Source organism: Dama dama, chromosome 1 (genome assembly GCF_033118175.1).
Source record: "Dama dama isolate Ldn47 chromosome 1, ASM3311817v1, whole genome shotgun sequence".
NCBI lineage: Eukaryota > Metazoa > Chordata > Mammalia > Artiodactyla > Cervidae > Dama > Dama dama.
In genome coordinates this window covers 18037151-18060279 of record NC_083681.1, presented here as the reverse complement: position 1 = coordinate 18060279, position 23129 = coordinate 18037151, and the positions used below count along the sequence as shown (strand labels likewise).

Here is a 23129-nt window from a genome sequence, read left to right as displayed (position 1 = left end):
GGCTGTTGTGCATCTGCCTCTCTGCCTCTGGGGAAGGAGGGCCCTAAATGGCAGCTGGCTTGCTCTCCCTTGGTATTCACTAGGGCATGCACAATCCTTTATCCTGTGGATGCACCAGGAGTAACCATGCTGTGTTAGAGTCTTCCACAGGAAAGGTCCTTTTTTTGTGTGTGTCTCTGGCAATCCCACGGTTTGGGTTGCTATGGCACAGGAGTCCTACAGATTATCCTCAGGGTATTCAAAGGTGGTCCTTATGCTAAGGATCAATGATGCAGCCCACACTTCCCTGTTCAGACCCCACTTGCCGTTGGCAGATGCAAGCATCTAAGCCACTTTTATGCAAGTAGTTAAGGTTAGGTGCATGTTCTGTGGGTTTTTTTTTCCCCCCGGTTTTGTTGCTCTCTGAGATTCCAAAGCTCCCCACAGACATGCCTGTGAGAGGGTTTCCTACTGTGTGGAAACTTACTCCTCCTTCAAACTCCCTCACCAGGATGAGTCTCCATCCCTAAATCTTTTGTCTCTGTTTTTGTCTTTTATATTTTGTCCTACCTCCTTTTGAAGAGATCAGGCTGCCTTTCTGGGTGCTGGGTATTCTCTGCCACCATTCAGAAGTCATTTTGTGGAAGGGGCTCAGTATTCAACTGATCTTTTGATGAATTTGTGGGAGACAAAGTGGTCTATTCCTCCATCATCTTGGGACCGCCTCTTTTTTGGGGGGACTCTTGCTTTTTCTATGATCCAGTGGATGTTGGCAATTTGATATCTGGTTCCTCTGCCTTTTCTAAATGCAGCTTGAATATTTGGAATTTCTCAGTTCACATATTGTTGAAACCTAGCTTGGAGAATTTTGAGCATTACTTTGCTAGTGTGTGAGATGAGTGAAATTGTGCAGTCATTTGAGCATTCTTTGACATTGCCTTTCATTGAGATTGGGATGACAACTGACATTTTCCAGTCCTGTGGCCACTGCTGAGTTTTCCAAATTTGCTGGCATATTGAGTACAGCACTTTCACAGCATCATCTTTTAGGATTTGAACTAGCTCAGCTGGAATCCCATTACCTCCACTGACTTTGTTTGTAGTGATGCTTCCCACACTCCAGGATGTCTGGCTCGAGGTGAGTGGTCACACAATCATGCTTACCTGGGTCATTAAGACCTTTTTTGTATAGTTCTCTGTGTATTCTTGCCACCTCTTCTTAATATCTTCTGCTTCTTTTGGGTCCATGCTCTTTCTGTCCATTATTGTGCCCATCTTTGAATGAAATGTTCTCTTGGTAGCTAAAATTTTCTTGAAGAGATCTCTAGTCTTTCCCATTCTATTGTTTTCCTCTATATCTCTGCATTGATCACTAAGAAATGCTTTCTTATCTCTCCTTGCTATTTCTTTGAACTCTGCATTCATATGGCAAAGCTTTCTCCTTTGCCTTTCACTTCTCTTCTTTTCTCAGCTATTTGTAAGACCTCCTCAGACAACCATTTTGCGTTTTTGCATTTCTTTTTCTTGGGCATGGTTTTGATCGATGCCTCCTGTACAATGTTATAAACCTCCATCCATAGTTCTTCAGGCACACTATGAGATCTAATCCCTTGAATCTATTTGTCACTCTCACTGTATAATCTCAAGGGATTTGATTTAGGTCATACCTGAATGGTCTAATGGTTTTCCCTACTTTCTTCAATTTAAGTCTGAATTTTCCAATAAGGAGTTCATGACCTGAGCCACACCCAGCTCCTGGTCTTGTGTTTACTGACTGTATCGAGCTTCTCTGTCCTCAGCTACAAAGAATATCATCATTCTGATTTCCGCATTGATCATCTAGTGATGTCTATGTGTAGAGTCATCTCTTGTGTTGTTGGAAAAGGGTGTTTACTATCACTAGTGCATTGTCTTGGCAAAACTCTGTTAGCTTTTGCCCTGCTTCATTTTGTACTCCAGGACCAAACTTGCCTGTGACTCCAGGTATCCCTTGACTTCCTTCATTTGCATACCAGTCCCCTATGATGAAAATGACATCTTTTTTTTTTTTTTTTGGTGTTAGCTCTAGAAGGTCTTGTAGGTCTTCACAGAACTGTTCAACTTCAGCTTCTTCAGCATTAGTGGTTGGGGGCATAGACTAGGATTACTGTGATATTGAATGGTTTGCCTTGGAAATGAACAGAGATCATTTGGTTGCTTTTGAGATTACACTGAAGTACTGCATTTAGGACTCTTTTATTGACTATGAGAGCTACACCATTTCTTCTGAGGGATTCTTTCCCATAGTAGTAAATATAATGGTCACCTGAATTAAATTTGCCTATTCCATTCCTATTCCGGCAAGCGGCAGCTGTGGTCCAGGACTGGCTAGGGCGGATCGGCAGTGCAGGAGCAGCGAGTGGCAGAGAGGTCACGTCCAAGGTCAGGAGCAGCAGCTGCACTTTTCTGAAGCAGACGTGAAGAGATACCCCACGTCCAAGGTAAGAGAAATCCAAGTAAGATGGTAGGTGCTGACAGAGGGCATCAGTGGGCAGCCAGACTCAGCCAGACTGAAACCCCAATCACAGAAAACTAGCCAATCTGATCACATGGAACACAGCCTTCTTTAACTCAATGAAACTAGGCCATGCCACATGGGGCCACCCAAGACAGACAGGTCATGGTGGAGAGGTCTGACAGAATGTGGTCCACTGGAGAAGGGAATGGCAAACCACTTCAGTATTCTTGCCTTGAGAACCCCATGAACAGTATGAAAAGGCAAAAAGATAGGACACTGAAAGATGAACTCCCCAGGTCAGTAGGTGCCCAATATGCAACTGGAGATCAGTGGAGAAATAACTTCAGGAAGAATGAAGGGATGGAGCCAAAGCAAAAAAAGCAAAAACAAAAAAACACCCAGTTGTGGATGTGACTATTGATAGAAGCAAGGTCCGATGCTGAAAAGAGCAATATAGCATAGGAACCAGGAATGTTAGGTCCATGAATCAAGGTAAACTGGATGTGGTCAAACAGGAGATGGAAAGAGTGAATGTTGACATTCTAGGAATTGGCGAACTAAAATGGACTGGAATGGGTGAATTCAACTCAGATGACCATTATATCTACTACTGTGGGTAGGAATCCCTTAGAAGAAATGGAGTAGCCCAAATAGTCAACAAAAGAGTCCAAAATGCAGTACTTGGATGCAATCTCAAAAACGACAGAATGATCTCTGTTCGTGTCCAAGGCAAACCATTCAATATTATGATAATCCAACCCTATGCCCCGACCAGTAACGCTGAAGAAGCTGAATTTGAAGGTCTACAAGACCTTATAAAACTAACACCCAAAAAAGATGCCCTTTTCATTATAGGGAACTGGAATGCAAAAGTAGGAAGTCAAGAAATACCTGGAGTAACAGGCAAATTAGGCCTTGGAGTACAGAGTGAAGCAGGGCAAAGGCTAATAGAGATTGGTCAAAAGAATGCACTGGTCATAGCAAAGACCCTTTTCCAACAACACAAGAGAAGACTCTACACATGGACATCACCAGATAGTCAACACCGAAATCAGATTGATTATATTCTTTGCAGCCAAAGATAGAGAAGCACTAAACAGTCAGCAAAAACAAGACCAGGAGCTGACTGTGGCTCAGATCATGAACTCCATACTGCCAAATGTAGACTTAAACTGAAGAAAGTGGGGGAAATCCACTAAACCATTCAGGCATGATCTAAATCAAATCCCTTATGATTATACAGTGGAAGTGAGAAATAGATTTAAGGGACTAGATCTGACAGAAAGAGAGCCTGATGAACTATGGACAGAGGTTCATGACATCATACAGGAGACAGGGAACAAGACCATCCCCAAGAAAAAGAAATGCAAAAAAGCAAAATGGCTGTCTGAGGAGGGCTTACAAATAGCTGTGAAAAGAAGAGAAGTGAAAAGCAAAGGAGAAAAGGAAAGATATACCCATCTGAATGCAGAGTTTCAAAGAAGAGCAAGGAGAGATAAGAAAGCCTTCCTCAGCGATCAATGCAAACAAATGGAGGAAAACAATAGAATGGGAAAGACTAGAGATCTCTTCAAGAAAATTAGAGATACCAAGGGAACATTTCATGCAAAGATGGGCTCAATAAAGGACAGAAATTGTATGGACCTGATAGAAGCAGAAGATATTAAGAAGAGGTGGCAAGAATACACAGAAGAACTATACAAAAAAGATCTTCACAATCCAGTTAATCATGATGGTGTGTTCACTCACCTAGAGCCAGACATCCTGGAATGCGAAGTCAAGTGGGCCTTAGAAAGCATCACTATGAAGAAACCTAGTGGAGGTGATGGTATTCCAGTTGAGCTATTTCAAATCCTAAAAGATGATGTTCTGACAGTGCTGCACTCAATATGCCAGCAAATTTGGAAAACTCAGCAGTGGCCACGGGACTGGAAAAGGTGAGTTTTCATTCCAATCCCAAAGAAAGGCAATCCCAAAGAATGCTCAGACTACTGCACAATTGCACTCATCTCACACGCTACTAAAGTAATGCTCAAAATTCTCCAAGCCAGGCTTCAGTGATACGTGAACTGTGAATGTCCAGATGTTCAAGCTGGTTTTAGAAAAGGCAGAGGAAACAGAGTCCAAATTGCCAACATCCGCTGAATCATGAAAAAAGCAAGAGAGTTCCAGAAAAACATCTACTTCTGCTTTATTGACTATGCCAAAGCCTTTGACTGTGTGGATCACAATAAACTTGGAAAATTCTGAAAGAGATGGGAATACCAGACCACCTGACCTGCCTCTTGAGAAACCTGTATGCAGGTCAGGAAGCAACAGTTAGAACTGGACATGGAACAACAGAGTGGTTCCAAATAGGAAAAGGAGTACGTCAAGGCTGTATACTGTCACCCTGATTATTCAACTTATATGCAGAGTACATTATGAGAAATGCTGAGCTGGATGAAGCACAAGCTGGAATCAAGGTTGCAGGGAAAAATATCCATAACCTCAGATATGCAGTTGACACTGCCCTTATGCCAGAAAGTGAAGAAGAACTAAAGAGCTTCTTGATGAAAGTGAAAGAGGAAAATGAAAAAGTTGGCTTAAAGCTCAGCATTTAGAAAACTAAGATCTTGGCATCTGGTCCCATCACTTCATGTCAAGTAGATGGGGAAACAGTGGAAACAGTGGCTGGCTTTATTTTGGGGGGCTCCAAAATCACTGCAGATGGTGACTGCAGCCATGAAATTAAAAGAGGGTTACTCCTTGGAAGGAAAGTTATGACCAACCTAGACAGCATATTAAAAAGCAGAGACATTACTTTGCCAACTAAGGTCTGACTCGTCAAGGCTATGGTTTTTCCAGTAGTCATGTGTGGATGTGAGAGTGGACTATAAAGAAACCTGAGCACCAAAGAATTGATGCTTTTGAACTGTGGTGTTGGAGAAGACTCTTGAGAGTCTGTTGGACTGCAAGGAGATCCAACCAGTCCATCCTAAAGGAGATCAGTCCTGGGTGTTCACTGGAAGGACTGATGTTGAAGCTGAAACTCCAATACTTTGGCCACCTCATGCGAAGAGCTGACTCATTTGAAAAGACCCTGATGCTGGGAAAGATTGAGGGCAGGAGGAGAAGGGGATGACAGAGGATGAGATGGTTGGATGGCATCACTGACTCAATGGACATCACTTTTCGTAGGCTTTGGGGGTTGGTGATGGAAGGGAGGCCTGGCGCGCTGCAGTTCATGGGGTCGCAATGAGTTGGACATGATTAAGCAACTGAAGTGAACTAATTTCAGTCCATTCTAGTTCACTGATTCTTAAATGTCAATGTTCACTCTTACCATCTCCTGTTTGACCACTTTCAATTTACCTTGATTCATTGACCTAATGTTCCACTTTCCTATGCAATGTTTTTCTTTACAGCATCGTACTTTACTTCCATCACCAGTCACTTCCACAACTGGGCATTTTTTTTGCTTTGGTTCAGCCTCTTCATTCTTTCTGGAGCTATTTCACCACTCCAGTACCATATTGGGCACTTACAATTCTGGGGAGTTCATCTTTCAGTATTGTATCTTTTTGCCTTTTCATACTGTTCATGGAGTTCTCAAGGGAAGAATACTGAACTATTAAATATAATTAAAATAACACATAATTATAAATGATAAACTATAATGCATAATATAATTTTAAAATTATAATTATAAATTTTAAAAACAAAATATAATTAAAATAAGTTATTCCAATCATTTGCTCATTTGCCTCATTTATTTTATAAATACCATGTAGTCTTGTGTGCAATGGAGATCTGGGTATGATAAAAAATACCTCTAAATTATTGGAGATGCTTCTATTATAAGAAGAATTACAATATGTTCTATTGGGTAAGATTTAATTTTGCTGTTACCATTGTTTAGTCACTAACTGTGTCCTATTCTTTGTGACCCCATAGACTGTAGCTGCCAGGCTCCTCTGTTCATGGGATTTCCCAGGCAATAATATTGGAATGGGTTGCCATTTCCTTCTCCAGGGAATCTTCTTGACCCTTATTAGGAATAAATAGATTCCATATGAATGCATCCTAACACTTTAACATTAAAAAGCTTTATTGCATTAAATTCTATTACATTTAAAAGAACATGAAGAAAACACTTATGAATCTCATGAAATAGGGATAGCAAAATTATCACTTGATTTTCAGAGTCATTCAGGAAATGTGCATCAAAAAATGATTCAGATATCCTTGGGCCTATCATGAATTTCTGAATCTTCACTTCAAGATCCATATTCTGATGCTAGAAAATGGACATTAAGACTGTATGATAAGAACAAAGAGATGATGCAGTGTGAGTCAGCAAAAGTTTTATCCTAAACACTAAAATATATTTCCACCAAAGAACTCTCACTGGGGAAGAGTGGCCATTTACCATTTTCCCTTAAAAACTCAATGTCTTTTGCTAACCACTACTTTTATCTCATACCTTTGTATTTCTATACAATTAAAAAACCTAGAATGCTGTTAGTTATATAATTAGAAACTTACTTCTGATTTTCTAATATTAGAACATATAGGCAGTAAATTATTTGTATAAATTGAAATGCTCTCCAGTCATTCTGAACATGCATGTTCCTGGAGTGTGATCTCTTCTTGGAGTCTCTATCATCAGCAAACTTATCAGCATCTAAATATGTATTTCTAGAATTTGTAACACAGGAATATATAAAGATTAGTTAGGTGTATGTTGTACTTTCTTCTGAGGTATATATCTTGTAATAGTATGGAGGAGATAGAGTAATATGTTATCGAATGATATAATAAATAAATCCAATGAAGTGCACAACATAAACATAAGAAATTCAAATCAAAGTCAACATGTGATCATGTAAGATTTCATAATATTTAGTTTCCAAATATTTAAAGTCACACTGGCTATCAGAAATAATAGGATTAAGAACTTGGTTAAGATAGACATAAAAACCCATACATTCAGATATGAAATTCTCAAAATTACTCTAAAAAGATTATTTATTTATTTATGGCCTTGCTGGGTCTTCACTGCTGCGCATGGGCTTTCTCCAGTTCTGACAAGTAGGGTTTATGCTTCATTGTGGTACTCAGGCTTCTCACTGCAATGGTTTCTCTTGTTGTGGAGCACAGGCTCTATGTGTGGGGGCTTCAGTAGTTGCTGTCCACAGGCTTAGTTTCATGTGGGATCTTCCTGGAGCAGGGCTCAAACTCATGTCCTTTGCATTAGCAGGTGGATTCTTATTCACCAGGGAAGTCCCACAATCATTCTTAGACACCCATCATAAAGAAAAAAAAAATCTAAATGATGTTTTTTTCATCACGCCAACCTAGATTATGCTTCAGTGTCAATACAACCTTCAAATCATAATGCACTAAAATAACAAAGGTTTACTTCTGATTGATGTTACATATTCATGTGGGTTAAAGAATTGGGGTAGAGGAGAGAAATCTGGGGCCACATTTCTTCTCTCCAGGGATAATGCTAACAGAACCTCTTCATCTGAAGTTGGTTGCCATGGCTGAAGAAAAGAGGTTCTGACTGTACACTAGCTCTTAAAGTTTCATCCCAAATGTGACAAATATAGCTTTTCTCATGAATAACTTGCAACAGTAAGTTACATGATGACCATTTTTAACACAAAGAAGATGGGGAAATCAACCAACCTTGTGCCCGGAGAAGGGTCAGGAATACTTGGTAACTAGTATTAATGAGAGAATGAATGAATATGTAATCTTTCAAAAGTTTTCAAATAAATAGATGTATGTAAAGTGCAAGTAATACATCCTTGTGATGTTTTTCTTTCCTTGAAAAAACCATACATATCTTTCCTTGAAGATATGTTTCACATTTTCACCTGAAAATCTTGAGTGAAACACCTTAGTAATGCAGCTTTCCATTAAAGCTCAATTCTTTCTCCTCTTCCTTCACATTAGTCAGATCCATACAGGCTCAGCAGAACTGGATACTTGTGAAAATTTTAGTGGATTCTCTTCAAAACAATGTCAAGTTTGCTTTCACAAGGAGCAGGGAAAGTGAAAGAATTACATACCAATTAACTTTAGGCTCTTTTCTTGAGTTAAAGTTAAACAAGTAAACATTATAAACATATCATAGCAGCAACAACAAAAATCTGTCCAAATAGATGACTATGATCTGTATTCCTTTATAATTATCCCAGTCTTTAATAGACACATCTAAAATAGTGCATCTCATTTACTTTCAGTATCCCTAACCTGTTCTTAAATGACATTAAATAAAAATAAAGATGACTAAACTAAGTTTGGAGATGGAAAAGATAGCACTTATGCAAATGTCAGAAAAATCTTACATCCTTCTCTCAACATAAGAGAAGGCTTAAATACTAAAAATATTATATAACAACTGCTCTCCCACACATTATTAAATTTGCTTTTATCAAACTTTAAATTCATCTATCTCAGTATATCTTCTCAACACTTTATAATCAAAGTCCCCACATTATTCCAAAAATAAAGATGATATAAATAAACTTTTTAGATAATATATTACATTATTTTAGCTTTAGATTAATTATTTAAAATAATTTCTTTAGACTTTCTTTTAGAATATCATCCCCGAGAATGTTCAAGTAATATCTGGGAAATTTCATGGAAATTTGGGCACAGTGGGGAGGAGAAAATGTCATTGGTAATTTGATAGGGATTGCACTGAATCTGAAGATTGCCTTGTGCAGTATAGTAACTTTGACAATATTGATTCTACCAATCCATGAACATGGTGTATCTTTCTATCTGTGTGTTTTCCTTCATCAGCATCTTATAATTATCAGAGTACAGGTCTTTATACCCTCAGGTAGATTTCTGCTGTGCTGTGCTAAGTCACTTCAGTCATGTCTGACTCTTTGCGGCCCTGTGGACTTTAGCCTTCCAGGCTTCTCTGTCCATGGGACTCTCCAGGCAAGAATACTGGGTTTCCATGCCCTCCTCCAGGGGTTCTTCCTGACCCAGATATAGAACCCACGGCTCCTGTGGCTACTGCATTGCAGCAAATTCTTCACTGTTGAGTCACTGGAGAAGCCCCAGGTAGGTTTATTCCTATTTTATTCTTTTTTATGTTATGATAAATGGGATTTTTCTTGAATTTTCTTTCTTATCTTTCATTATTTGCATACATAAATGCAGTAGATTTCTGTGTATTAATTGTGCAGCCTTCAACTTCACCAAAATAAGTGATGAGTTCAAGTAAATTCCTGGTGGCATTTTTAAGATCTTTTATGTATAGTATATCAACTGCAAACAGTAACAGTTTACTTCTTTTCAATTTGGATTCCCTTTACTTCTTTTCTTCTCTGACTACTGAAGTTTGGACTTTGAAAGCTATGTTGAGTGACAGTGGTGAGAGTGGACATTCTTGTCTTCTTACCTAGAGGGGATGCTTTCAGCTTTTCACCATTGAGTATAATGTTAGCTGTAGGCCTGTTTTATATGGAGATTTTCTTATGTTCCCTCTAACCCACTCCAGCATTCATGCCTGGAGAATCCTGGCAGGCTACAGTCCATGGGGTCACACAGAGTCGGACACGACTAAAGCAACTCAGCATGCATGTTTTGATTTCCATATATATATATATATATATACATATAATATATATATAGTATCATTGTCTGGCTTTAGGATAAGGGTGATGGTGGCCCTACAGAATGAATTTGGAAGTTTTCTTTCCTCTGAATTTTTTGGAACAATTTCAGAAGGATAGTTATTAACTCTTCTCTAAATGTTTGATAGAATTTGCCTGTGAAGCCATCAGGTCCTGGACTTTTGTTTGTTGGGAGTTTTTAAATCACAGTTTCAGTGCTTGTGATTGGTCTGTTCATATTTTCTATTTTTTCATGGTTCAGTCTTCAGAGATTGTACCTTTCTAAAAATTTTTCCATTTCTTCCATTTGTCCATTTTATTGGTATACAGTTGCTCTTAGTAGTCTCTTATGATCCTTTGTATTTATGTGGAGTCACTTGTAACTTCTTTTTCATTTCTAATTTTATTTATTTGAGTCCTTTCCCTTTGTTCTTGATGAGTCAGCCTAAAGGTTTATAAAATGTATTTACCTTTCCAAAGAACCAGCTTTTAGTTTCACTGACCTTTGGGATTGCTTTCTCTGTCTCTATTTCATTTATTTCTGCTCTGATCATTATGATTTCTTTCCTTTTACTAACTTTAAGTTCTGTTTTTTTTCTTCTCTATTTGTTTTAGGTATAAGTTTAGGTCACCTATTTGAGATTTTTCTTGTTTCCAGAGGTAAGATCATATTGCTATAAACTTCCCTCTTAAAACTTCTTTTGCTGCATTCCATAGGATTTGGACTTTTGTGTTCTCATTTTCATTTGTCTCTAGGTATTTTTTTTATTTCCTCTGTGATTGCTTCAGTGATTCACTGGTTGTTTAGTAGCATATGGTTTAGCCATCATATGTTTCTGTTTTTTATAGTTTTTTCCTTCTAGTTTATTTCTAATTTCATAGCATTGTGATTAGAAAAGATACTTGATATGATTTCAATTTTTTTAAATTGGTTAAGGCTTTCCTTTTGGCCCAGCATGTGTTCAGTCCTGGAAAATGTTCCATGTGCACTTGAGAAGAATATGTAGTCAGTTGTTTTTGATTGGAATACTTTAAAAATTTCAATTAAGTCCAATTGTTCTAAAGTGTCATTTAAGGCCTGTGTTTCCTCATTAATTTTCCCTCTGGATGATCTGTCCATTGATGAAAGTGGGTTGTTAAGATCTCCTACTATTATTGTGTTACTTTTGATTTCTCCTTTTATAGTTTTTAGTCTTTGCGTTAGACACTGAGGTACCCTTAGGTTGGGTACATATATATATTTATTATTGTTATATCTTCTGCTTGGATTGAACCCTTGATCATTATGTAGTGTCCTTCTTTGTCTCGTATAACCATCTTTATGTGAAAGTCTATTTTGTCTGATATGAGTATTGCTACTGCAGCTTTGTTTTGATTTCCATTTGCATGAAATACTTTCTCCCATTACATTATTCTCAGTATCCAAGTGTCCCTCCGTCTGAGGTGGGTCTCTTGCAGACAGCATATATACACATCTTGCTTCTGTATCTACCCAGCCAGTCTATGTCTTTTGGTTGGTGCATATAATCCATTTGTATTTAAGGAAATCCATTTACCTTTAAGGTACTTTAAGGTAATCATCAATATGCATGATCCTATTATTATTTCTTAATTGTGTTGGGTTTATTTTTTGTAGGTCTTTCCCTTCTCTTTTGTTTCCTTTAGTATTTGTTGTAAAGCTTGTTTAGTGGTGCTGAATTCTCTTAATTTTTGCTTGTCTGTTATGCTTTTGATTTATCCATCATATCTGAACAAGATTGTTTGGTAGAGTATTCTTGGTGTAGGTTCTTATCTTTCATCCCTTTAGATATATTGTGCCATTACCTTCTGGTTTATAGAGTTTCTGTTGAGAAATGTGCTGATAACAGTATGGGAACCCCACTGTATGTTATTTGCCATTTATTCCTTTTTGCTTTTAATATTATATTTTGCCTTTATCTTTTTTCCCCCCAAAATTAAAAAATCTAAGAAACTCCCAAGCTTGATTACTATGTTTTTAGCATCTTCCTCCTTGGGTTTATCGTGTCAGGGACTCTCTGCACTTCATGAACTTAATTGACTATCTCCTTTTCCATGTTAGGAAAGTTTTCAGCTATTATTTCTTCAAATATTTTCTTGGGTCCTTTCTCTCTTCTTCTAGGAACCCTTTAATGTGTATGCTGATGTATTTAATGTTGTCTCAGAGGTCTCTTAGGCTGTCTTTTTTACATTATTTTTTCTGTATTCAGATTTGTGGCAATAATTTCCACCATTCTGTCTTCCAGATCACTAATCTGTTCTTATGCCTAGTAATTCTGCTATTGATCGCTTCTATTATTCGTTCATCTGTTTGTTTCTTATTTAGTTCTTCTAGGTCTTTGGTAAACTTTTCCTGCACTTTAGCCATTCTTTTTCTGAGATAATGGATCATCTTCACTATCATTATTCTGAATTCTTTTTTTGGAAGGTCATATATTTCCACTTCACTTAGTTGTTTTTCTGGGGTTTTACCTTGTTCTTTAATCTGAGAGAAATCCTCTGCATTTTCATTTTATTAACTTTCTGTGATTGTAGTTTTCATCAGGAAGCTGTGGGATTGTAGTTCTTCTTGCTTCTTCTGTCTGCCCTCTGGTGGATGAGGCTAAGAGGCTTGTGCAAGCTTACTGATGGGTGGGACTGGCAGTGGCAAAAACTGGGTGCTGCTCTGGTGGGCAGGGTAATGCTCAATAAGACTTTAATACAATTGTCTGCTGATAGATGGGACTGCTCTCCCTCCTTGTCATTTGCTTGTCCTGAGGCAACCCAGGCCTGGAGTCCATAGGGAAGAGGGCTCATCCAAGGGGCACCACCCAGGACTGCTGCTTTCAAGGTCTCCATCCCCATGGAGAGCCACTGCCAACCGACACCTCCACAGAAGATCCTCCAACACTAGCAGGTACAGTCTCCTGTAGGGTCACTGCTCCTTTCCTCTGGGTCCTGGCATGCACAATGTTTTGCTTGTGTCCTACAAGAGTGGAGTCTCTCCACCAGTCCTGTGGAAGTCCTGCAATCAAACTGCCCTGATCTTCAGGTTCTCTGTAGATTCCTAGTCTTTTTGCCAGATTCTCTCACTGGGAAGCCTGACATTGGGCTCAGAAGCTTCACAATATTAAGAAAACTTCTTTGGTATTGTTGCTGTCTAGCTTGTGGCTTGTCCTCCCTGCCCCCAGTGGGTATGTGGTTTGATTTTATAATGATTGCACCCCCCTACCATCTTTCTGCAGCTTCTCTTTTGTCTTTGGGTATGGGGTATCACTTTTTGGGGGGTTCCATGTCCTCCTGTTGACGGTCTTTCAACAGCTAGCTGTGATGTCAGTGCTCTTATAGGGGGAGATGAGTGAATGTCCTTCTACTCTACCATCTTCAACAGGGATGTCTTAGCTGAAGCCCTAAATTCATCCATTTTTTTCATTGAGGTTGAAACTGTCCATTAAGCAAGTCTTTCAAATACAAAATTTCAGAATCAGCAGAATAAGAATCACCTAAATAGTACTTATTAAAAATTAGATCTCTAGACCCCATCTAGGTCTGTTAAAATCTAGGTATAAGATGAAGCTATCTGCATAGTAAAGCAATGCTCAAAATTCTTCAAGCTAGGCTTCAACAGTGAACCAAGAACTTCCAGATGTACAAGCTGGATTTAGAAAAGGCAGAAGGACCAGAGATTAAATTGCCAACATCTCCTGGATCATAGAAAAAGCAAGAGAGTTCCAGAAAAACATCTACTTCTGCTTCATTGATTATGCTAAAGCCTTTGACTGTGTAGATCACAATAAACTGGAAAATTCTTAAAGAGATGAAAATACCAGACCACCTTACCTGCCTCCTGTGAACCCTATATTCAGGTCAAGAAGCAACAGTTAGAATCGGACATGGCACAATGGACTGGTTCCAAATTTGGAAAGGAGTAAGTCAAGGCTGTATATTGTCACTCTGCTTATTTAACTTACATGCAGAGCACATCATGCAAAATGCTGGGTTGGAGGAAGCACAAGCTGCAAGAAAAGCTATGGCAAACCTAGACAGCGTATTAAAAAGCAGAGACATTACATTGCCTACAAAGGTCTGTATAGCCAAAGCTATGGTTTTTTCAGTGGTCACATATGGGTGTGAGAGCTGGACAATAAAAACGGCTGAGCAACAAAGAGTTGATGCTTTTAAACTATGGTGCTGGAGAAGACTCTTGAGAGTCCCTTGGACTGCAAGGAGATCAAACCAGTCAATCCTGGAGGAAATCAATCATGAATATTCAATGGAAGCACTGATGCTAAAGCTGAAAGTCCAATACTTTGGCCACCTGATGTGAAGAGCTGACTCACTGGAAAAGACCCCGATGCTGAGAGATTGAAGGCAGTAGGAGAAGGGGATGAAAGAGGATGAGAAGATTGGATGGCATCACTGACTCAGTGGACATGAATTTTAGAAAGCTCCAGGAGATGGTGAAGGACAGCAAAGCCTGGCACGCTTCAGTTCATGGTTTCACAAAGAGTCGGACATGACTGAGTGACTGAACAACAACTTCTGCATTCTCACGGGGTAGCAGGTAAATTTTATGATTCTCAATGCTGAAGAGTTCTGATGTGTCATGTGAGTTAAAAATAGACAAAATCTGCCCAGATTTTTTTTTAAGTGTCAATAAGCCTTCAGAACGGAGGAAAGCATTTCTATTCTGAACTCCAGCCATTCCCATATAACCCTCCTCTGACTTTCACCCTAATCATGGGGATAAAATCTTCTCCAGCTATTTCCTTATTTTTCAGAACTTTAGATTAAAACCCCAGTTGACCTCTCCCCAACCCTACACACACACACACCAAATGCTTCAAGTCATGTGGCATAGTAGCTATCCAATGACCCAAAGTTTGTTATTAAATACATCCAAGTATATTCATTGTGCATAATGGTTTAACAGTTCAAATGAAGACAAGTTAAACTAAGGACTTACTGATAAAACTACTTCAAAAAACTCCTCATTTGTTAAAAAATCTAATTACACTCATTTTGATTGGTATTTGTGACCCAAATACTACTTCTTTCAAGAATGCCTCTATAGTGCTCAAGTGATACAGCACATTGAAAAAGAGGTCATGGACATAAATAGAACAGTGATTTAGCCTGGAAACTACTCCCAAATGAGGGGAAATGGGTTCCAAATGCCTACCTAACAAAGAAAGCTCTTCTGATAAAACTCTTAGTAGACCTATTAATGCAAATTCCAGTTACTGCCTAAGAATGACAATCATGTGGAAAACTATTGCCAAGCCTTAGACCATTTATCACAAGGGTTATTAAATATCAAGATATGCTAGGATATTATATATAGATATAGATGGGCTTCCCTGATGGCTCAGTGATAAAGAATCTGCCTACAATGCAGGAGACATGGATTCGGTCCCTGGGTTGGGAAGATCCCTTGGAGAAGGAAATGGCAACCCACTCCAGTATTCTTGCCTGGGAAATTCCATGGACAGAGAAAAAGCCTGGCAGCCTATAGATTATGAGGTTGCTAAAGTGTCAGCCATGACTTAGCAACTAAATAACTATGATAGATATTGATGATAGACAGATAGATTGACAATCTTTTATTCTGGTCAAAATTTTGTTGTAAATCAAGTTAGATGTGGCAACTGAAAATTTCTTTCTGCTACATAGTAGACTCTCCTGTAAGACCTTCAATAATATGGCTCTAATATCCTACCCTTATCCATCACTGTCATCCTAATTTATTCCAAGCTTCAATTGATATGAATAACTCAATGTTCTTTGCAAACTTTCTGTACTCCCACCACCTATATTTACACCCAGTTATTTCTCTCCCTGGAATTCACACGTTCACTGTTTATAAAATAATTATTGAGCCTACGATTTTTTAGAAAAAGTTTTCCAGAGATTCCTGATTTATCAGAACTTTAAATGTGTCCCCAGAGAATAGTGAATGTCTGCCGTATTTTCAGTAAATACATAATTAGTGCTAAATCATGTTAGTTGACGTCACAAAAGTGAATAGCTTCAAGACTTACTACATGGCTGATTCATGTCAATGTATGGCAAAACCCACTACAATATTGTAAAGTAATTAGCCTCCAACTAATAAAAATAAATGAAAAAAAAAAAAAAAGACTCACTACAAAGGTACAGTAATTTGGACTATGTGGTACCAGCAAAAGAATACATAAATAGATAGGTGGAACAGAATAGAGTCCAGAAGCAGACCCCATAAATATAGTCCACTGACTCTGACAAAGGGGCAGAGGAAACACAATGGAGCAAAGAGAGTGTCTTTAACAAATTTTGCTCTAACAACTGGACATCCACAAACAAAAATATTAATCTAGACACCTATCAAAAAAAGTAACTCACAGTGGAGGGTAGATCTAAATGCAAAATAAAAAGCTATGCAACTCCTAGAAGATAACATAAGAGAAAAACTAGATGACCTTGGCTATGGTGATGCTTTTTTTTTTTGATAACACCACAAAATATACAATCTATGAAAGAAAGAACTGATAAACTGGACTATATTAAAACTAAAAATTTCTGTCCTGAGAAAGATAATGTCAAAAGAATTAGAAGACACATCACAGGGAGAAAATATTTGGGAAAACATATCTGATAAAGGATTATTATCTAAAATATTTAAATAGCTCAACAATAAAGAAAAAAAATCCAGTGTAAAAATTAGTCTAAGACTGTAATACACACTTCACAGAGAAGATATATAGATTGCAAATAAACATATTAAAAGATGGTCCATATTATATATCATCAAAGTGAAAGTGAAGTCACTCAGTCATTCCAACTCTTTACAACTCTATCAACTGTAGCCTGCCAGGCTCCACTGTCCATGGGATTTTCCAGGCAAGAATACTGGAGTGGGTTGCCATTATTTTCTCCAGGAGATCTTCCCAACCCAGGGATATATCATCAGGGAAATGCAAATTCAAACACAGTGAGATACCACTATAAACTTATTTGAATGATGAAAATCCCGAACACTGACTGTGTTGCTGGTAAGGATATGGAGCAACAGGAACTCAGTCATTGCTAGTAGAATTAAAAACAGTATGTTTTAGTAAAATATTTTTTGTTATTCTAAAAAACAAAAACGAAAAAAAAAACGGGACAGCTTCTTTCCATTGGGAGAAATATCAATAACCTCAGATATGCAGATGACAGCACCCTTATTGCAGAAAGTGAAAAGGAACTAAACAGCCTTTTGATGAAGGTGAAAGAGGAGAGGGAAAAAGCTGGCTTAAAACTCAACATTCAGAAAACTTAAGATCATGACATCCAGTCCCATCACTTCATGGCAAATAGATGGGATAATAATGGAAACAGTGACAGATTTTATTTTCTTGGGCTCCAAAGTCTCTGTGGACGGTGACTGCAGCCATGCAATTAAAAGACACTTGCTCCTTGGAAGAAAAGCTATGACAAACCTAGACAGTGTATTAAAAAGCAGAGACATTACTTTGCCAATAAAAGTCTGTCTAGTCAAAGCTATGATTTTTCCAGTAGTCATGTACAGATGTGAGAGTTGGACCATAAAGGGGACCTGAGCGCTGAAGAATTGGTGCTTTTGAACTATGGTGTTGGAGAAGACTCTTGGACTGCAAGGAGATCAAACTAGTCAATCCTGGAGGAAATCAACCCTGAATATTCATTGGAAGGACTGATGCTAAAGCTGAAGCTCCAATACTTTGGCCACCTGATGCAAAGAGTTGACTCATTGGAAAAGACCCTGATACTGGAAAAGATTGAAGGCACGAGGAGAAGGGGATGACAGAGAACAAGATGGTTGGATGTCATCACTGACTCAATGGACATGAGTTTGAGCTAATCTGGGAGATGGTGAAGGACAGGAAGTCTGGAGTGCTGCAGTCCATGTGGCTGCAAAAAGTCTGACATGACTGAGTGACTGAGCAACAATAACAGCCTCTTTGGAAGACAGTTCAGTTCTTACACAACTATACAAATTCTTATGACACAATCTTTTCAGCAATCAGTGTTTACCCAAAGGAGTTGAAAATACATATCTGTGCAAAAATTTACACATGGAAGCAAGTGAGATATCCTTCAGTAGGTGAATAAATAAACAAACTGGTACATTCAGACCATGGAATATTATTAAAGAAATGTTATTGAATCATGACAAGACAGAGGAATCTTAGATATATGCTACTAAGTGAAACAAGTCAATCTGAAAGGTCTACACATTATATGATTTCAGTTATACAACATTCTGTGAAAAATAGAATTATGAAGACAATAAAATTTGGTTTCTGGAGGTTGAGAGATGAATATATGAAGCACAGAGGATTCTATACAATACTATAATGATGAATATACATCATTATATATTTGCCCAAATCCATACCCGACTTGGTGATTATGACATGTCAATGGGTTCATCCTTGGTCACTCATCATTCTAGTGAGTAATGTTGATAGTGTAGAAGGCTATGCATGTGTAAAGGTAGAGGTATAATGGGAAGTCTCTGTAAAGCTAAAACTACCCTAAAAAATAAAACCTTTTTTTAAGTGATTAGTGTAGACAAATTAGCAAATCAAATGGAAATACTCCACTAAGAATTTGATTTTTTAAAAGATAATCAAACTTTTGTAAATCCTACCATCCTCAGATTATCAATGTAAAGCCTAGCTTTTATCCCCTCAAATTAAATACGGTTTTAAAAAATAGATTTTTCCCAACCTATTTTTCATGAGTCAAACTTGTCACTGTCTTTAAAATCCATTTTCATGCCATATTTTTTCTGAAAGTATTTGCAATCTTTCAATAGGATGCCATCATTGCTTCTTTTAGAACCCCAATAAAGCTTGGTTTCTCCATCTCTTACTCTGCGGTCATTTGTGTTCATACTTTCTCTAATATCATCCTGTCTAGACTGTTAAGCCTAATTTTGAAGGCAGAAACAATGCTTTAGTTATCTTTTCATTTTTAAAATATTTTTTAATTTTATTTTTTACTATCAAGACCCCTGTTTTCTTGTTTAGACCATTATTTTTATTGAAGCATAATTGCTTTACAATGTTGTATTAGTTTCTGCTGTACGACGGGTGAATCAGCCATATGTATACACATGTCCCCTTCTTCTTGAATCTCCGTCCAGCCCACACCACCCCTCTAGGTCTTCACAGGGCAACGAGCTGGGCTCCCTATGCTACACAGCAGCTTCCCAGTCAGTCCAGTTCAGTTCAGCTCAGTTGCTCAGTCGTGTCCAACTCTTCGTGACCCCATGGACTGCAGCACACCAGGCCTCCCTGTTTACATTAACTCCTGGAGTTTACTCAAACTCATGTCCATTGAGTTGGTGAGGCCATCCAACCATCTCATTCTCAGTCATCCCCTTCTCCTCCTGCCCTCAATCTTTCCCAGCATCAGGGTCTTTTCAAATGAGTCAGGTCTTCACATCAGGTGGCCAAAGTCTTTGAGTTTCAGCTTCAACATCAGTCTTTCCAATGAATATTCAGGACTGATCTCCTTTCAGATGGACTGGTTGGATCTTCTTGCAGTCCAAAGGACTCTCAAGAGTCTTCTCCAACACCACAGTTCAAAAGCATCAATTCTTCAGTGCTCAGCTTTCTTTATAGTCCAACTCTCACATCCATACATGACTACTGGAAAAACCATAGCCTTGATTAGATGGACTTTTGTTGGCAAAGTTAACGTCTCTGCTTTTTAATATGCTGTCTAGGTTGGTCATAACTTTCCGTCCGAGGAGTAAGTGTCTTTTAATCTCATGGCTGCAGTCACAATCTGCAGTGATTTTGAAGCCCCCCAAAATAAAATCTGCCACTGTTTCTACTGTTTCCCAATCTATTTGTCAGGAAGTGATGGAACTGAATGCCTTGATCTTAGTTTTCTGAATGTTGAGATTTAAGCCAACTTTTCACTCTCCTCTTTCACTTTCATCAAGAGGCTCTTTAGTTCTTCTTCACTTTCTGCCATAAGGGTGGTATCATCTGCATATCTGAGGTTATTGATTTTTCTCCCGACAATCTTGATTCCAGCTTGTGCTTCATCCAGCTCAGCGTTTCTCATGATGTACTCTGCATACAAGTTAAATAAGCAGAATGACAATATACAGCTTTGACGTGCTCCTTTTCCCATTTGGAACCAGTCTCTTGTTCCATGTCCAGTTGTAACTGTTGCTTCCTAACCTGCATACAGATTTCTCAAGAGGCAGGTCAGGTGGTCTGATATTCTCATCTCATGAAGAATTTTCCACAGTTTGTGGTGATCCACACAATCAAAGGCTTTGGAATAGTCAACAAAACAGAAATAGATGTTTTACTGGAACTCTCTTGGTTTTTCCACAATTCAGCGAATGTTGGCAATTTGGGCTCTGGTTCCTCTGTCTTTTCTAAAACCAGCTTGATGATCCGGAAGATAACAGTTCACATATTGCTGAAGCCCGGCTTGTAGAATTTTGAGCATTACTTCAGTAGCGTGTGAGATGAGTGCAACTGTGTGGTAGTTTGAGCATTCTTTGGCATTGTCTTTCTTTGGGATTGGAATGAAAACTGACCTTTTCCAGTCCTGTGGCCACTGCTGAGTTTTCCAGATTTGCTGGCATACTGAATGCAGCACTTTCACAGCATCATCTTTTAGGATTTGAAATAGCTCAACTGGAATTTCATCACCTCCACTAGTTTTGTTCTTAGTGATGTTTCCTAAATCCCACTTGACTTCACATTCCAGGATGTCTGGCTCTAGGTGAATGATCACACCATAGTGATTATCTGGGCCATTAAGATCTTTTTTGCATAGTTCTTCTGTGTATTCTTGCTACCTCTTAATATCTTCTCCTTCTGTTAGGTCCATACCATTTCTGTCCTTTATTGAGCCCATCTTTGCATGAAATGTTCTCTTGGTATCTCTAATTTTCTTGAAGAGATCTCTAGTCTTTCTCATTCTATTGTTTTCCTGTTTGTTTGCACCGATCACTGAGGAAGGCTTTCTTATCTCTCCTTGTTATTCTCTGGAACTCTGCATTCAAATGAGTATATCTTTCCTTTTCACTTCCCTTCTTTTCACAGCTTTTTGTAAGGCCTCCTCAGACAGCCATTTTGCTTTTTTTCATTTCTTTTGCTTTGGGATGGTCTTGATCCCTGTCACCTGTAAAATGTCAGGAACCTCTGTCTACAGTTCACCAGGCACTCTATTAGATCTAGTCCCTGAAATCTATTTCTCACTTCCACTGTATAATTTCAAGGGATTTGATTTAGGTCATATCTGAATGGCTTAGTGATTTTCCCCACTTTCTTCAATTTAAGTCTGAATTTGATATCTTTCCTTTTCTTCTTTGCTTTTCACTGCTCTTCTTTTCACAGCTATTTGTAAGGCCTCCTCAGATAGCCATTTTGCATTTTTGCATTTCTTTTTCTTGGGGATGGTCTTGATCTTTGTCTCCTGTAGCTCCACCCATCAACAGAAAATTGGATTAAAGATTTACTGAGCATGGCCCCGTCCATCAGAACAAGACCCAGCTTCCCCCTCAGCAGCTTCTCACTAGCTAGCTATTTTATGAATGGTGCTATATATATGTCCATCCCAATCTCCCAAATTGCCCCACCACCCTTCAAACCCTCTCTGTGTTCACATGTCTGTTCTCTATATCTGTGTCTCTATTCCTGCCTTGCAAATAAGTTCATTTGTACCATTTTTCTAGATTAGTTACATTTTAAGTCCAATAGGGCCTAGCACCTTGCTAACATAGACATGTAGAGAATTATGATTGAGTCAAATTGCATTATAAATGCTTATAGGAAGAGCTAGGTCAATATAGACAATGTGCGAATTACCTTTACAAATCATAGTCATTGCTACATGGCTCTAAAACATTCAGTCAGTACAGTTAAGGCCTACATAATTCCAAAACAAGAATATATTGAGGTGACCAGGTGACTTGCATGAATGATGAAAGAGAAATACTTCCAATATTAAGTAGACAAAACTGACCACTTACTTCAGGGTTCCAGCACTGACTCTTGTACATGTCTAATCAGTCCAGGTAATGCTATCACCATCCTTCAACTGAATTATGACATTATCCTTACGTTCAACTGTTTCCCACCCACCCCTCCCATACTACTGTTGAAATGATTTCTTTTAAAGCAAATCTACTTGGGTCACTCTTGTATTAAAAATTCTTCGATGTCTTCACCTTGCTTTTATGACTAAGAACATAGACACTGAAATAGCTGATACCTATACATCCTACCTCCTACCTACTTCTATACATTTAGCTTGTCTTACTGTTCTCTCTTTTTCATGGAACACTGCCTTTTCACAGTGAAGGGACTTTCTTAACTCAATGACGCTATGAGCAATGCCATGCAAGGCCACCCAAGGCAGACAGGTCAAGTGGAGAATTCTGACAAAATGTGGTTCACTGGAGGAGGAAATGGCAAGCCACTCCAGTATTCTTGCCACCAGAAACCCATGAATGGTACAAAAAATAAAAAAGATACAGCAGATACAAAGATATAAAAGACACAAAAAGATAAAAAAAGACATCAACAGATGAGCCTCCAGGTTTGAACGTGTCCAATACTCTACTGGGGAAGAGCAGATGCAACTACTAATAGCCCCAGAAAGAATGAAGTGGTGGACCAAAGTGGAAATGATGCTCAGTTGTCAATGTGTCTGGTGGTGAAAGTAAAATCTGATGCTGTAAAGAACAATACTGCATAGGAACCTGGAATGTTAGGTCCATGAATGTGATCAAGCAGAAAACGGCAAGAGTGAACATCAGATCCTAGGAATCACTGACTAAAATGGATGGGAAGGGGCAAATTTAATTCAGACGACCATTATATATCTATTACTATGGGCAAGAATCCCTTAGAAGAGATGGAGGAGCCCTCACAGACAACAGAAGAGTCTGAATCCAGTATTTTGGTGCAGTCTTAAAAATGACAGAATGATCTCAGTTCATTTCTAAGGGAAATCATTCAACATTACAGTAATCCAGTCTATGTAGC

The 23129-nt window shown here is 38.5% G+C and overlaps 1 protein-coding gene across 1 annotated transcript in view; it reads right to left on the bottom strand.

Moving 5' to 3' along the window:
* Positions 1 to 23129, bottom strand: part of GUCY1A2 (guanylate cyclase 1 soluble subunit alpha 2) — a 431015-nt gene that overhangs the window by 109039 nt on the left and 298847 nt on the right. The window lies entirely within an intron of this gene.